We start from the raw sequence: 17,172 nt of genomic DNA, 5'->3' as shown, positions 1-17,172 counted from the left end.
ATTGCTACTCTGGCTTTCTTTTGCTTCCCATTTGCATGGAGCATATATTTCCATCCTCTCACTTTCAGTCTATATGTGTCTTGATATCTGAAGTGGGTTTCTTGTAGACAGTATATATATGCATCTTGTTTTTGTATCCTTCAGCCAGTCGGGGTCTTTTGGTTGGAGCATTTAATCCATTTACTTTTAAGCAATTATTGATATATACATTCTTAATGCCATTTTCTAATTGTTTGGGGTTGATTTTGTAGATCTTTTTTCTTCTCTCATATTTCTTGACTATATAAGTCCATTTTACATTTATTGTACAGCTGGTTTGGTGGTACTGAATTCTCTTAACTTTTGCTTGTCTGAAAAGCTTCTTATTTCTCCATCAATTTTCAATGAGACCCTTGCTAGGTACAGTAATCTTGGTTGTAGATTTTTTCCCTTTCAGTACTTTAAACATATCCTGCCATTCCCTTCTGGCCTGCAGAGTTTCTGCTGAAAGATCAGCTCTTAAGAGTATGGGAAAAAAAAAAAAAAGAATATGGGGTTTCCTTTGTATGTCACTTGTTGCTTCTCCCTTGCCCAAAAGGATTTTTAAAAGAAACAGTTCACACAATGTGTTACTGCTCTTCTGATTTCCTCTATGAATGCATGCTAAATTAATTCAGTCATGTCCTCTTTATTTTGAAGATGATGTTGCATTGTTAATGCTGCTATGACTGATGATAATAAAAATATTTTTCAATGATAATGTGTGGCTTCCAAAAAGTTATGTAATTTAACTACTCTGATTCTCAAAACAATCCTGAAGAACACAAAGATGCTAAAGTATATCACTTAAATGAGGAAACTGGAGTTGAAAGTTATTATGGAACTTACACAATTATACATATTAGCATTGGGAAAAATGCCTTAAAGTTGTTCTAATCCAGTGATTTCACTTACGGTTGAGAAAATTGCAACTCAAATAGGTTAAGTGACTTGTTCAAGGTTCCATAGAGAATGAATGGATAACAAAACTAGGGCTCCTTAAGTCCAGGATATTTAGACTGCACTATTCTGTGTTTTATTTAATTAAGCACATCCCAAAATATGTATTGTTTTAAAAAGTTGTTTAAAGCAGCATCTACCTGAAATGGACTAAATGTCAAAAGGACTTCATAAGTCATAGGTTTTTAATGTATTTGCTTCTCCTCAATAAATGGGAAAAATCTTTGGGAAGACAGGAGAGAAAGAGAGAGAAGGAGAGAGTTTTCTCAGGTAAGAGTGTTCAGTTTAAATCTTGAACCTTAATTATATTTAATTTTAAATTAAGTATGCAGAAAATATGTGAAGTTAACTATAATCTTAAACTTCATTCAGTGTTTTGACAGATAGGAACTATAGCAAATGGAAAGACAACATGAGATATTTAGAATTCTTCTTATTATAGAATTGATGCAACCACATTTGGTAATATTTGGTATCATTTACTTTAGTAACTGCAATTCGACTATGAATTATTTCTGCCATTATTTTAGAAATAGAATACTGTTGATAGTATTTAATATTAACACTCTCTATGTCTTAGATTCTGTAAGAAACAAATAAAATATGCAGTTCTGTTTCCAGGACAGTTTCATTTGCATTTCATTACACTTTTAACCCTCAATTTTTATTCTTTTAGAGGCTATTACAGGGGCTGGTAATCATACCTTATATATTATGAACAACACTTGGGTCATCAAAGAGATCATGTGGTCCATTCTTCTGATTCTGAGCATGACAGCCTTAGATCATTCAAATCTACCCTTACTTTTCTAATTTTTCAAGACACCAGGTGTAAAGATCAAATCAATAAAAAAGAAAGTATATTTCCTCAAAGGCAAATATGTGAAATAAATTGAGTTATATATTGTGAAGAATAAAATAATTAGCATTTGGTCTCAAGCTCAGAATCAAAGGATAAACTAAAACACAATACAATAGGTAAAATAACATTTTAATAAAACAATAACAATGTCATAAAGTGATATTCAATTTATTCTCAAATGATTGATTCAGGCAATACATGCTGGCAGATTTCAGGGAAGGGAAAAAATACATCCTAATATTTGATAGAAATTATCTTTTGCTATAACTAAATGTCATTTTGACTGAGTCTTTTGTAGAACTGGCAAGTTACAAGTCCGCATATTCATTTGAGCCTATGGGTATATGTTTCTACATCACCCATAACTTCTTGGATGTCTTTGAAACTTTTCCTCTAGGGTTGAGTCGACTATTTGTTAAATAATCTAAAATTATTGGCACCTCTGTGTGTGTGTGTGTGTGTGTGTGTGTGTGTGTGTGTGTGTGTGTGAGTTACTCAGTTGTGTTCAACTCTTTGTGACCCCACGGACTGTAGCCCACCAGGGGCCTCTGTCCATGCGATTCTCCAGGCAAGAATACTGGAGTGGATTGCCATTCCTTTCTCCTGAGGATCTTCCTGACCCAGAGATTGAACCCTGGTCTCCTGCATTGCAAGCATATTCTTTCCTGTTTGAGCTACAGGGAAGTCCTTATATACAATGCTTTCTTGAAATAATATGTACTCTGACCCCACTACTATATCTTATTTTTTAAAGCAACTTGATTCAATTCAGTTCAAGTATATTAATATTGCCATTGCAAATAATTCATTTGGTGAGGACAAAGAAGTTCTTGTGTCAATGTGATTAGAAGAGAGGGTGAGGCACTAGAATAAGTGAGATAGGCAGTTTGGAATTAATCAAGATAAGAGTACCATCTCATTACATCTCATATTTTACCCAAACAAAAGCATTCGTTGTATGCAATGTATGTTTTTCCTTGGCCTTATTATTGTACTTTGCCCTGTAATTGATAAATCATTCCTTTAATTAATCATTTCTACTTCTAGACAAAATATTAGATAGAATGCTTTTTAAAAATTTTTTTTTCTTGCAGCTTAAATTTCTGAATATATATATTATTGAATCAAGAATAGAAATTGCTTATTTGGGACAGAAGGCAGATATTAAAGACTACAGTGAAAAAGGGAAAATAAAACTATTTTAGTTACAAGGTAAAATTCAACACACACAAATCTGAAATATCCTTGAAATGATTTGAGGGGATTTTCTTTTACAGTGATGAAATGCCTGTGGACTCAGTAATGTATGTCACTGTGTTCATGATTGGTAGATGCAAAATGCCTATTCTTTTTCAACTTCTTTAAGTCACTGTTATAATATAAAATTATCAGTAGGTAATAATACAACAAAATCTGTAACACTCCTTCCTAGGTAGATATATTGCTGGAGATTTTCTGTCAATGAATACATGAGGGTGAAAGGGGGAAAAGCAGCCCTCTCTACCCAAACTTTCCTTCATGTTTATTGCACCTTGCAAAGAGGGAGGAGATCTGAGTATGGAACAAAGAATAAGTAACATAAAGCCATACAGAGCAGTGAATCTTACATGCTTCCTACTCACAGGTCTGATATACTTTCTCCCCAGAGGAAATAGTACCTCGCTTGTAAACACTGAAGACTGTAAACCAACAATTTACACAACAGAAAACATAAACAAGCAAATGTGACATCAATCTTTAGGTAAAATTTTATTTCCACTTAATTATCCTCAATGTTTTTAATAACACTCAAAATGGGCAAGAGTGCAGACAAACTGGAAGAAATTTAAACCCAGGCTCCAGTTGAAAATATTTAATACAAATACTCTGGTGCCAGTGGTCAATCAAATTACTACATACCAATAATTACATCTTTTGCCCTAGTTACTCACATCATTTCACTGAATAAGTTTCCTGGAAGTCAAACTGGGTATAACAAGTGCTTTCCCAGGAGTTCAGTCTATAGTTGTTGCTGGGAAACAACAGAACTATTGTTGATAATAAATCAGAATCTGAACCACTCACACTCACCTATATGATATTGAACTATGTTCATATATTTTGTGTATTTCCAATGTTTTATAGAGCCATCTATAATTATAATAGATCATTCATTCAGCCAAGAGTTAAATGACATTCTTTTAACGTCAATCATTATGCCAAATGATAAGTTTTCAAAGAAAACTGCAATCTGTTGCAAATGTCAGTTCCTTTCTTTGTGTTTATATAAAAACAGACTGAGGTTCAGACCCATTAGATCTCTAAGTTACGACTGCAAGGCCACCACAAGTACAGATTGCATTAAGTTAGGAAGAAATGGTATACTTGTCACAAAAGCATGTGTTTGTTTAAATAAATACTACTTTGAGAGTGTAAAAGTATTGTTCCATATTACTATCCCATGATCACAATGAAGATTCCCTCAAGTCAGGAGGGGATAAAAAGGAACCCATTGAAAAACTCACAGCTTCCTGTAGCTTAACAATTGACAATGTAATTGGACCAAAGAATTTTTTTTGATGTATTATTCATATTCTTTATGAGTCATATCACTATCTCTCAGCAACATGAGTACTGAGTATAAGGCTGTTGCTATATGTGTGTTTGTGTGTGTTATACACACACAAAAGCTATAGAAATATGCATTATATGTATATTTATATATACACATACATATTTAGAAAATATATTACAACCATAATTATTCAGAAAAAAATAGAAATGAGAGCAAAATGTCTACTTTACAAAGTATAAAACTTTGATAATGAACTCACATATCAGAAAATTCCACATTTAAAAGATATATTTTAAACATATATTGTCAGAACCATAAGCGTTACTGTTATTACTCCCAGAGAAACAAGCTTAGGAGTCATTTCATTGGGTTTCACTTTAAGAAGGTTTCAATTCTTAGTCAGAAAGAATATATGACAGGATATGAAAGGTCTTGTCACTATGACGATATTCTTGCAAGAAAAAATTAAAGTTGAGCAAGTCTTCTTATTCTAGAAATAAACTTCAATATGCCTTTCACCTTTCTAGACCCAGAGGAAGTTGCCCTTGGTTATCTGCATAATTCTCATTGATTCCAAGAAAGTATTTAATTGGATAGGAAAAATAAGAAGCTAATTTGTTCATCACATTTTTTATATGAACTTTGATTCTTCTGGGGTTATTTCTTTTGCTGTTGTTATATGACCCCTTTTCATAATATGGAACTGGTATTGTGAATGGTGTAATTTGACATAGGCAAAATCAATCTTTTTCTCTAAGTGGAGTTTCTTATAAAGAAGCATTTGAAATCAAGAGAGAGAGGCTTAGTTAAAAATCCTCATAATACAAACACACACACACAAACATACTAGCCTAGTTTTCCATATGCTTCTTTGAGTGATTGTTCCTGACCACATACACTGAATGACTGTGCTGATTAAATTCTGTGATCTTTTCTCCACATTTAATTCATCTTGTCAGGTATGGAAGACCAATGGCTTCATTTAAAAAAAAAAAAAAAAAAAAGACAAAACCACAGGGCTTTGTTCCTTGACCTTTAGTTCTGAGAAAAACACAGAAACACTGAAATACACCCATCTCACTGACCAACGTTTATAGCTAATTTCTATTTTATGAAAGAAAGCGGAGGAATTTTTCAGCTTTAAAAGGAGGCTGCTTTTTGGAGTCAAGGCAGTGTTTCTCCTCTGCCTTGGGCAACCGGTAGAGAAGGGCCGTCTGGGTTTTCTGTCGGATTCCCACACACAGCCTGTGAAGTTTCCCGGAGTCCAGGCTGGTTATCTCACAACTCTGTGCAGAGCTCCAGTGAATAATTTATACCAGGCAGGAGGTGACAAGTTAAACACGCCCATTTTGTCTAAAATGCTATGAAGGCATCAAGATGGGAGCCGAGCTGCAGGGTGAGGGGAGCGAGGGTGATGGGAACCCGGGTCCGTCTAGAAGCGAGGACGCCGCTGTAAAGAAAATGAAATGTAATGAGATCCGCTTTCATGCATAATTCATAGGTGAAAACACGACTGCATAAAGAGCTATGGATTTTAACAAGGCAAGCCTGCAATCACGCACATTATCTTCCCAGAGGAACTTTATATAATATTGGTCAAAAACGGGATTCTGAATCCCAGTACAAAATAAAGCTGACAGGTTTTCGAATGCAGCAGAATTTACTCTAGTGTAAAATGCCTGTGAAAGAAACAATTTCTGTTTACACCTGAAAGACTACTGCTTAGCCAAAATTTTACTTTAAAACATCTGCTATCTCTTCTTTAAATGAAAAAAAAAAAAAAAAAAGGAGGTGAGCAGAAGATTCACATTGACAAACATAACAAAAATGCATAAACTGTATTTACTGAAAGTTATGGGGTTAGGTAAAAGCGGACTTGGTAGGCATTTTTACTCCACTGGCAACAAAAGTTTAGATAGAAATGTAGGCAATGAAGAAGCTTTAAGAGCGGTAACATGTTAGCTATTGTCAGTGGAAATTTAATCTGGATGTGTTGTCAGAGCAAATATTATAATTAAGTTTTCAGGACCACTTTAGGGGCTAACACATGTCTAATGTGAAATGGTGTTTAACACATGAGGTTCTTAGTTGTGAGATTTAAGAAAAACATTGATTAAACTTGGGATGCCTTAAATTTTATCACCATCAAATCCTAAAGATGTCTTAAAGAATTGGTGGGATAGGAGTTGGGGATGGAGACAGTCCTTCATTGTCCAGACTTAGGATGTACACAGAAAACAACAGAAGGAGTCAGAGGCATCTTCAAAATATACAAGGTGGAGAGCTGTGTGGGCTTGTTTTCTTGGCTTATGCTGTGTCATATTTGAAAGAAAAGCAAAGTAATTACGTGGCATTCAGTCACGCTCTGGTATTTGACTGAAGAAAGTAGTAAATATTGAAAAGGTTTGAAGTATCAATATCATAGTGGTTGTTTATGGTGGGAATTTTTTTTTTTTTAAGGTTCCTAAGAAACAGAGATACTCTATAAAGCAGGTTGAAGTGGCTTAGATTTTGAATAATCTGTTCCACTTAAAACTGTTTCATTAAACTCATTTTGATGTTCCTCAGTTGTGCTTCAGGTTTTGACAATATTTGGAAAACATAAGATTTGGGAGATAGTCAATGGGACTATCACAGTGGGACTAAATTCCCACTTAATTTCTTAAGTGGGAATCACAGTTTTTGTGATTCAGTGGCAGAACAAAGCCCAGTCATGCCTGGAGCTGGTCACAAAGGAAGTTCTTCCAGGATTCTAGTCTTCCTCTTGTACTAATACATCCAGGTTCCCCCTGGAGGAGGGCATGACAATGCACTCCACTATTCTTGCCTGGAGAATCCCATGAACAAAGGAGCCTGGCGGGCTATAGTCCACAGGGTCACAAAGAGTTGGACACAACTGAAGCTATGCAGCATGCACACGTCCAGGTTCCAGCGATAAATTTGGAGCCTAAGGTTTACTATTGCTTTATGTTTTACTATTCTCTTTAATGTTACTTTGATATACTCTTGGCACTGTTTTACTGGTAAAGGATGTTTACAATCCCTTGTGCCCTATGTAGCCTAAGTGACATGAGCTTATCTGTCCAAGGCATCTAGAATTAACCAGCTAGTTATGCTTGTTTAAACCTAACAATTGAGTTTAATACTCCACTGCTTGATTTTTCTTATTTTCTTCCTTCTTTCCATCCTTCCTTCCTCCTCCAGTTCCTTCTTTTCTTTCACAAAAACACACACAGAGTGACTTATCTCTGCCTTTAATAAACCCAGGTTTGTAGTGTGGCTGGGAAACAACAGTTCAGGTTGACTATCTATTCCCGACCCCACTGGAAGGTGAGAGGAGCCGATCACATCTGTTCCCTCTACCTGACTGCTGTGGGCTCCTCCACCTCTTCCTGCCAGGGCAGCATGCTGCTGGGAAGTTTGCTATATGGAAGGATCAGTTTTCAAGCGCAGAAAGAATTTGTTTGCTTGTACACCTGTGCTCTAAAGGAAGTTTTCCTATTGCTCCTGCCAGTTGGATGACTTGCTGAATTCTTTAGCATATATAAAAATGCAAAGTGCCTGAAATGGGAATGAAATGATAACATGATTAGAATTCTCTCTTGGGGTCAGATGAGACAGATGGTTGCAGTAGGAGGATTTTCCTAGGTACAGCTTCCCTTGTCTGAGTTTGTTTCCTATTTGTTTCCCTTTCTGTGGAAGCAATGCACATATTAAATATCATACAGGACACAAAGCACATTTGAAATAAAGAGGTGACAGGCTGAGCCATGAATGTTAAAACTCCCATTGACTTAGTCTCAGGCACAAGCTTTGATAAAGGTCATTGGAGATCTGTTGGATCCCACAGCTCTCCTGCAACCTCCTGCATTCACAAAATCTCATTGAAAACAAATCATGTGTATATGAAGATGCAATCCCCAAACCAACTGAATTTGCTTTTTTCACTCATTCAGATAAAATCAGACTATATCATCATTTGTTTAAATTCTTTAAATGTCTTCTTACGAAGCTTAGAGCATATATTCCTTTTGGGGTTTGGCCTCTGCCTCTCCCTCCAAATTCACTTCTCACCATTGTCCCATCTTATTCTGCTTTAACCACTTGGATTCCATGATAATAAGGAAGTTGAAGGGATCTAGAAAGAAGAATGAAAAAATGTTGGCTTTCAGGGTAAGAACCATACTCCCTCCATTGTAATGAGAAAAAGATATAGAGAGACAGATAGAAAAACTAGGGAATTATTCTTTAATAATGTATCTTAATGAGTGACACAAGATATTAAGAAAAATTTTAGAAAGAAATTCAGATTTCATGTTTTCTTGTAAAATGACCTGTGGAAATTAGTGCCATTCTATGCATCTAGATAAGGAAATGATGGTAACTAGAAACTAGTATGGGTTCACAAGGAGTAACAATTTGGGGCATACTTTCTTTCTGGACAGTGTTATTAGATGAGAAGATTAGGGTATAGTGATAGCCTTTGACAAGGCCTCTTGTGATGGAAACCTTGACTCTATGCTTATAAATCTGATAGATTAGAAGCAATAAAAATGATTTTCCCCATAGCTGCCAACCATTAAAGCAACCTGGAAAGAGGGGTTTGGTTGCACATTACAGGGCTTTATCCTCCTCCCCTTTGTTTACAATGTATGAATAATTTGGATGAAAAAATGCAAGACAATTTTGAAACTGAATGGAGAATGGATAGTTTGCATGCAAATTTCTTTCTTTAAATCATGGCAAGAAGAAGCATGTGCTAGATTCTTGAAGTCTTTAATATGTTGTGTTTCCTTTTCTTTAAAACACTTTAAAGGTTGAAATGAAATCCATGATTTTAATAAGACTAGGTTTGGGATGGGGCTGAATAATAATTCTGAATGACTGAGAGTGCAGGGTAATGGCATCTCTCTAGTTCTAAACATGTTTGAAGGAAGGACGAGGTGGTCATCATTACTTCCCTCCTACCTGAGGAAGACGGTTTCCTTGTCTTTGCCCCTCTTTTTATCCTGATTTTTTTAAATTTTATTTATTTATTTTTATTTTATTTTTGGCTGTGCTGAGTCTTTGTTGTTGCACATGGGCTTTCTCTAGTTGTGATGGTCTGGGGCTGCTCTCTTGTTGCTATGCGTGGGCTTCTCACTCTGGTTGCTTCTCTTGTTGCAGAAAACAGGTTCTAGGGCATGTGGGCTCACTTCTTGTGGCACATGGGCTTAGCTGACCCCTGGCATGTGGAATCTTCCCAAAGCAGAGATCAAACCCGTCTTCCCCTCAATGGTAGGTGGACCCTTAACCTCTGAACTGCTAGGCAAATCCCCTGATTGCTTTTGGATTCACATTTCTAATCACTTCCTGATTCTCTCTTTTAATTTAATTCTGTCCTGAAAGCCAGGAACAGCTAACACACATACCAGATTTTCTCCACTTTTTAGATTATTTTTTCTCCTAATAGGCTCTAACTTCTTGACCGGAAAGAACATGACATATTTGGTCTAAACATGAAAAAGTTGAGCTCATTTGCCACAAACAGACACTTGTAATTAAGTAATATAGAAATGTGGAGTTTATGACTGTATTCAATTCAAAACGGAAGTTTCTATAAATGAACTTTATGCTGAGATGTTTGCGAGTTAGTTTCACTGCAAGAGGTAATATAGAGAACTTCTAAAGCCTCTGAATATTTTGGTAATTGTGTTTTTAACTGCCACCTATATTTTAATTAAGAAGAACCAGAAGATGGGTATTCCATTTATTTTAATATGTCAGATGACTAGTTCCTAGAAACCAGCTGATGTTTACTTAGCTGCTTCCTGAGATCAAGGACTTTACACTTTCTTGTTCATGTAACAAAATGCTTAAACATGCTGAATTATAATCTGTGAAGAAAAAAACAGGGGCATTGTAGATTGTTCAAGGGACAGTAAGAATTCATTTTAAGATACATTTCGTGGGAATGTGAGACCGCACTCATTTACCATTTACTGAATGAATTAAATAGAATCTCAAAAACTGCAGAATTTTTTGCTGGGAATTACAGAACTTGAGAAGAAATTTTGGAGAATCTGATGGCTGTCAGTAAGTCCTCTTGTCTGTTTTCCTTCTAAATTGTATTAATAGGATACAATTAAAAATACCTTTCAGATGTTTTCAAATTTTATGTGGTAGAATTATTATGGAATTAATATATGTTTCTCATAATGTATGGATCTGAACAACTTTCTACATAGTATACCAAATTTTAGTAGAGACACAAAGTATATGTACAAACTGAAAATGTACATTAGCATGTGATGGGTAAACAAATTATGGTATATAAGTATAATGGAATACTATTTGTCAATGAAAAGGGTTAATAAATGCAATGACATGGGCGAAATGAAACAAAAATAGCTGAGTGAAAGAAGCCAAACATAGAAGTATAAACACTGTATGATTTCATTTATATGAGTGTCTGAAACATGATCTTGATTATGCTGGTGGTTATACAGTGTCAAAATACATGTAACTGTATATTCAAAATTGGTGCAGTTTATTCTGTGTAAATTATGCCTTGGTAAAGTTGATTTAAAAACAAAATCCACAAAACAAAAAAACAACCTACATATGTGAATTTCTGATCACATGGTCCACCATGAAAATGTGTCACATCTCTTTTAAAACATCAAGAAAAAAATTGTTAACTTGTTGAGAATAATTCCTTCCTAAGTACAAAAAGTATCTGTGGTCTGCAGTTCTACCACAGTTTAAAGTGGAGGTTGCCTTGGAGAAAAGTGAAGAGATAGCTAATCAAGCATTTTTTTCAGATCTGCATAAGGTACTTTCAAAGCCTGTGTTTTGTGTTGTGTTTGAAAATTTCTTGGGGAGAGACCTTCTGTTGTCAGGAAACTTCAAGATAAGCCAGAGGGTGGGAGCATCTTTTATTCAAGAGGCCTGAGTGTAATAGAACTATCCCACATGAGCCAAGGGCAGGAGTGTGTTAATTGCCATGGGAAAGAATTTAGAAGGATGAATGTAGTAGGTCAAGTGGTCGAAATCAGTAGATGGGGTAGGTTTGTGTGATTCACAGTGGAGCCCTGCCACATAATCTACCATAGAGTCTGTAAATGTTTACAGCAGAGTTGGTGGCTTGACCCTGGGGTAACCCAGAGTAAAAAAGAAGTCAGAAAGGTGCAGGAATTGGACTACCAATGCCCAGTCCCTGGAAATTAGCTGACATTTTGCAAGGCCCAATAATGTTTGCATGCTTCCTACGTAAATCTGTAGCACTCACTTGGCTGTCTGGGTTGCACATTTATACAATCTTAATTTTACAAAATAAATGTAAAATTAAAAAAGTTATCTCAGTGCAACAAATTATTTTAAAAAGGCTAATCATGTCAGAGTTGAAAAAGGGGAATGAAATGTAAGGGCTGGCTTTCAGTTGGGTGAAATCCACAGACTCCAAAAGTCTGTTGACTATTTTATTGTGGCTTGTGGGTAAACGCCATAATATCAAATCTGTGTGTCCATACATATTCTGAAGACAAAATCTGTTTGTGTGGGACGTTGTTTTTGAATAATCTATTATGTTACACTGTCACTTGAGGTGGTCAAAAATTTGAGAACAAATTTAAGTAAACATTTCAAGTATAACTCTTAAAAGTTTGTTTTATAAATGTTAGATGCACTATTGTAAAGTTTTAAAACTGATAACTTTTGCTCTTTCACTATAATTCCCTTTAGAACTCTCTACTGCTAAATTCTTAACTACTTCTTTTCTTCATTCTAAAGGATAAATGAGACCAATACAGGGGGCCAGAACAAAGAAAATCAGTTTTCTTGTAAGTAAAGATATTCTTTATATTACTTCATTAAATATAATCATTGCCATCCTAGCAAATGTAAAATTAGAGGCAAAGAAACAGATAATTTTGTTTTTTTCCTCAACTTAGTGTTTGTCTAAATATTGTAGAACTATATTATTTTTTTCCCTGAAAGGGTAAATAAATTTTATTAGCTTATAGTAATTGGCTTACTTGACTGTTTTTGTTTTTAATATATAGATTAGAGTGTGCATATTGCTGAATGGCTTTTGGAGCAGTCTTTCAGTTGAGATCCATTGGTAGGTCAGGAAATCAGTTCAGAAAAGCTGAAATAAGCATTTTTTAAAATGAAGTAGTAAAAATACCTAGAAACCAAAAGCATTAGCCATATGTGCATGTGGGGTGTGTGTGTGTGTGTGTGTGTGTGTGTGTGTGTGTGTGTGTGTGTGTGTGTAAGTATTGGGTTGCAAAATAAAGGGTATTTCTTACTGTGGGGTGAAACAGCAAAAAATATTTCTTAAATAATTTGTAAAACTATTTTAGGGAATTACCTAAAATGTGATAGCTGAAATAATTGAGCAACCTTCCTATGATGAAAGAGATAGTAAGTGATAATTGAACTGAGCAGTCAGATTAACAAATTTGGTTACAATGAGACCAAACAGGAAAATTGGATTTAAGATGGCTCTCCTATATTTTTCTGGAGTCATTGGAAATCTCTTTTATTCCATAAATAGCTTAACTTAAAACACTACATCATATATTTTCAGAACATTTCAGAAATATAAATATCATCAAACCTCTGTGGGTTACATTTTGATGAAATATAAATATTCCGATAGGTTGTTTTTCTTAGTGTTCTACTTCATATGGACAGGACTCATCAGAAAACATCTCTAATATCTCTTTTACAGATGGGTTCCTGAACCAACCAAATCTAAAATGTACTCCATAAGTATGTCACAATATTTTCTTCTTTTTATAACCCTTATCATTACCCTGAATTATCTTGCATAATAAAAATATTTGTTTTCTTCCTCATTTTCCTACCTAAAACCCAATCTAATAAAAACTAGTTTCCTAACTAAAACTCAATCTAAAACCCACCCATCCATCTTTCCACAATGTAAACTCCACAAAGGAAAGTCTTTGCCTCTCTTGTTCACTGCTTGCCTCAGAAAAGTGTCTGACACAAAGTCATTCTTCAACGAATACTTATTGACTGTGGGTTAGTTGCTCAGTTGTCTCTGACTCTTGGCGACCCCATAGCGGGTAGCCCACCAGGCTCCTCTGTCCATGGGATTTTCCAGGCAAGAATACTGGAGTGGGTTTCTACTTCCTTCTCCAGAGGATTGTCCTGACCCAGGGATCAAACCCAGGTCTCCCTCATTGCAGGCAAACTCTTTACCATCTGAGCCACGAGGGAAACCTATTGACTGAGTCACCAGGAAAACACTTACTGACTAGATGACTGATTTAAGAAATGATGACAAAAGCCACTTACTGCTTTATAAAAACTTTCTAAGAGTGGAAATCAGGACTTCATTATCAATATACCATTCATAATGATTTTGGGGGGCCTGCTTTGTCTTCATTAGGCTTTATATTTTCTTTATAAGTAGGAGTGTTTGGATTCTAAACCTTGACTAACTTAGGGAATCAACAGGAAAAAAAAAAAAAAAAAAAAAAAGCTTATTACCAACTCCGACCAGCAATCACATTTAAAACCAGAATCAACAATTCTTAAGATGCAATGTAAATACAATTTGTAACTAAGGTGGCTATGTTACTATATCACTCTGTTCATCTGCTATTTAGGGCTCAATCCAACCAGTCCATCCTAAAGGAGATCAGTTCTGGGTATTCACTGGAAGGACTGATGCTGAAGCTGAAACTCAAATACTTTGGCCACCTTATGCAAAGAGTTGACTTATTGGAAAAGACCCTGATGCTGGGAGGGATTGAGGGCAGGAGGAGAAGGGGATGACAGAGGATGAGATGGCTGGATGGCATCACCGACTCAATGGACATGAGTTTGAGGAAACTACGGGAGTTGGTGATGGACAGGGAGGCCTGGTGTGCTGCGATTCATGGGGTCTCAAAGAGTCGGACATGACTGAGCAACTGAACTGAAGTGAACTGAACTGAATGAGCCCTTTGTGCAATAAAATCTGTCAAATATACTCCCAAGAATTCTTTTTTTCAGGCAGCAAATTAAGAGGAGTGGATGATAACTATCTCTAATATAGGCTGGGAAACTAATATATCTGCCTGAGTGCACTTATTTGAATGGAAAATAGGTGGATATAATGTATACTGAAAAGAAATATGATAAGGCCTTTAAGTTAACAGGCAGCTGACCCTATGTTGAAGGCTAAGTATTTAATACTTCAAAACTAATATTATCGGGGAGAAATTTTGCCTCTAAGTGGTAATTAAATTTAGTCCTTAAAAATTTGGAGAGGTAAGACATTTAAATTAATAGATGAGTTTTTAGCAAAACTGTGACATTGAGACCACATTCATTTTGTACCTACCCTATTTAAGATATTACTGCGATGAGAAAACCATTATTTGAAATATAGTATTTGGCAGATAGATACTGCAATAAATATGTTACATCTCTCTAACACACCATTCAATCCTAAAGGAAATCACTTCTGAATAATCTTTAGAAGGACTGATGCTGAAACTGAAGCTCCAATACTTTGGCCACCTGATGGGAAGAGCTGACTCATTGAAAAAGATCCTGATTGGGAATGATTGAGGGCATGAGGAGAAGTGGATGACAGAGGATGAGATGGTTGGATGGCATAACTGATTCAATGGACTTGAGTTGGAGAAGGCTCTGGGAGTTAGTGATGGACAGGAAGTCCTGAAGTGCCGCAGTCCAGGGCTTTGCAAAGAGTTGGACATAACTGAGTGACTGAACTGAACTGAACAAATGCTAGCAAAGTAATGCCCAAAATTCTTGCCCATAGTAGTAGATATAATGGTCATCTGAACTAAATTTGCCCATTCCAGTCCATTTTAGTTCACTGATTCCTAAAACATCAATGTTCACTCTTGCTATCTTCTGTTTGACCACTTCCAATTTGCCTTGATTCATGGACCTAAAATTCCAGGTTCCTATGTAATCTTGTTCTTTACAGCACTAGACTTCTAATACTAGGTACAATTAATAACTTTCAAGTTGAAATTCAGTTTATTTATATACATCCTCCTCCAAGGTCTCATCAAGTACTTCATTTGTTATGTTAGAGCAGATGTAGCAAAGAGCAAAGAGGAAGTATGTCAAATCAAACAGTTTATTATTTGACCTTGTGAATAATCCAGAGAAGCATGTACAGTGTTTAAATTCTGAGGCTTAAGATAAATATTTCAGAAAGACTCTCTACTTTGTTGATTGGTAAAATGCACCACAGAATATCATTTCCTCATTGTTCAGTGCAAAGAAATATGGAACTTTTTGAAAAGAATTGCTTGTCTGGTAAAGATGGAAGGTCTACTGAAATAGGCCTTAAAAAATAGATTGTGCTAGCTTTGCCAGCACATATACTAAAATTGGAATGATGCAGAGAAGATTAACATGGCCCTGTACAGGATGACATGTGCATTTGTGAAGGATTCCATATTTTTGGTATATTTGTAGGTTGTTAAGAGAATTATCTTTCTCATCACAATAAAAATATATTTTTTTCTTTTTTTGTAATGATGAGATTATGGATCTATATAAGATGATGTTAAACTTGTAGTAATCATATCATGATATATGTAAGTCAAATCATTATGCTATACAACTTAAACTTATACAGTGCTGTATGTCCACTGCATCTCAACAAAACTGGAAAAAAATAGATTATGCCATTAAAACATAAAATTGAAAGATAATAAGAATAGCAACAAAATAAGGTTAGTTTATTTTGTTGTATCCTGAGTTAGTGTCAGTTTCTGAATCAGGTTCTTTCTCACAAAAACCTTAGGAAGCATTGGGTTGACCAAAAATTTTGTTCAGATTTGGTCCACTGGCTAAGTTTGTAAGTGTTGGTAGGTAAGAAAGAATACCTCTGATACATGCAGTGTCTTACTTTGTGAAAACATGAAAAAATTTGAACAGTGACTTTTATTAAAACATAATTTAAAAAATTAAGAGCACGGCTTTGGTGTTTTAATTCCATTGTGTCAATTTTGATTTCCTTCAAACAGTAGAGATTGAAGTCTTCAAAGGGATCCCACAAGAGTGTATGTGCTAAAATGCCATTTCCAAAAGATCACAACTAATGCTCACAAGTTATTCTCACAAGGATCATAAACAACAGATATAAGCTTTTGGTAATATACAATCTGAGGAAGATTGGTGAAGCCAAGGAGCCACAATTGTCACACTCATAGGATGATAATGTTAGTTGTTCAGTCGTGTCCAACTCTTTGCGACCCCATGGACTGGGCTGTAACTCACCGGGGTCCTCTGTCCATGGAATTCTCTGAACAAGAATACTGGAGTGGATTGCCATTCCCTTCTCCAGGGCATCTTCCTGACCCAGGGATCAAACCCAGGTCTTCTGCACTGCAGGCAGATTCTTTTACCATGTAAGCCACCAGGGAAGCCCATATACTCAGAGGAATACCACTCAAATATCCATGCCTTTCAATGGAAGCACAGCAAATATGCATATACAATTAAATTGTTTGACATTCGAAATGTGTGACATTGCCCTATGTAACTCTAACACATTAGCCAGTATACGATAATCCCATGGTGGCAGTGATTAACTCAGGATGGTACAATCAAAGTGAAGCAATTTATTCACTGGTTGTGGGAAGCAGCCTCTTCCTGCACTGAAAAATGAAGCTATGTAAGTCAGGTTGCTGCAACTATTTATGCCCACTATGAGGACAACTAGTTTGTAGGTGAAGTTGCAACACAGAAGAGGGTAGAAAAAAATGATTAATTGTAAATCATTTAGTTTAAATAA

The 17,172-nt window shown here is 35.6% G+C and overlaps 1 non-coding gene across 1 annotated transcript; it reads left to right on the top strand.

Moving 5' to 3' along the window:
* Positions 1 to 15,730: 15,730 nt before the first annotated feature.
* On the top strand, positions 15,731 to 15,835 carry LOC133042896 (U6 spliceosomal RNA). The gene has a single exon (XR_009689604.1). It is a non-coding gene; the product is annotated as a U6 spliceosomal RNA (small nuclear RNA).
* Positions 15,836 to 17,172: the final 1,337 nt, after the last annotated feature.

Source organism: Dama dama, chromosome 21 (genome assembly GCF_033118175.1).
Source record: "Dama dama isolate Ldn47 chromosome 21, ASM3311817v1, whole genome shotgun sequence".
Lineage (NCBI taxonomy): Eukaryota > Metazoa > Chordata > Mammalia > Artiodactyla > Cervidae > Dama > Dama dama.
This window is presented reverse-complemented; position numbering and strand designations above follow the sequence as displayed.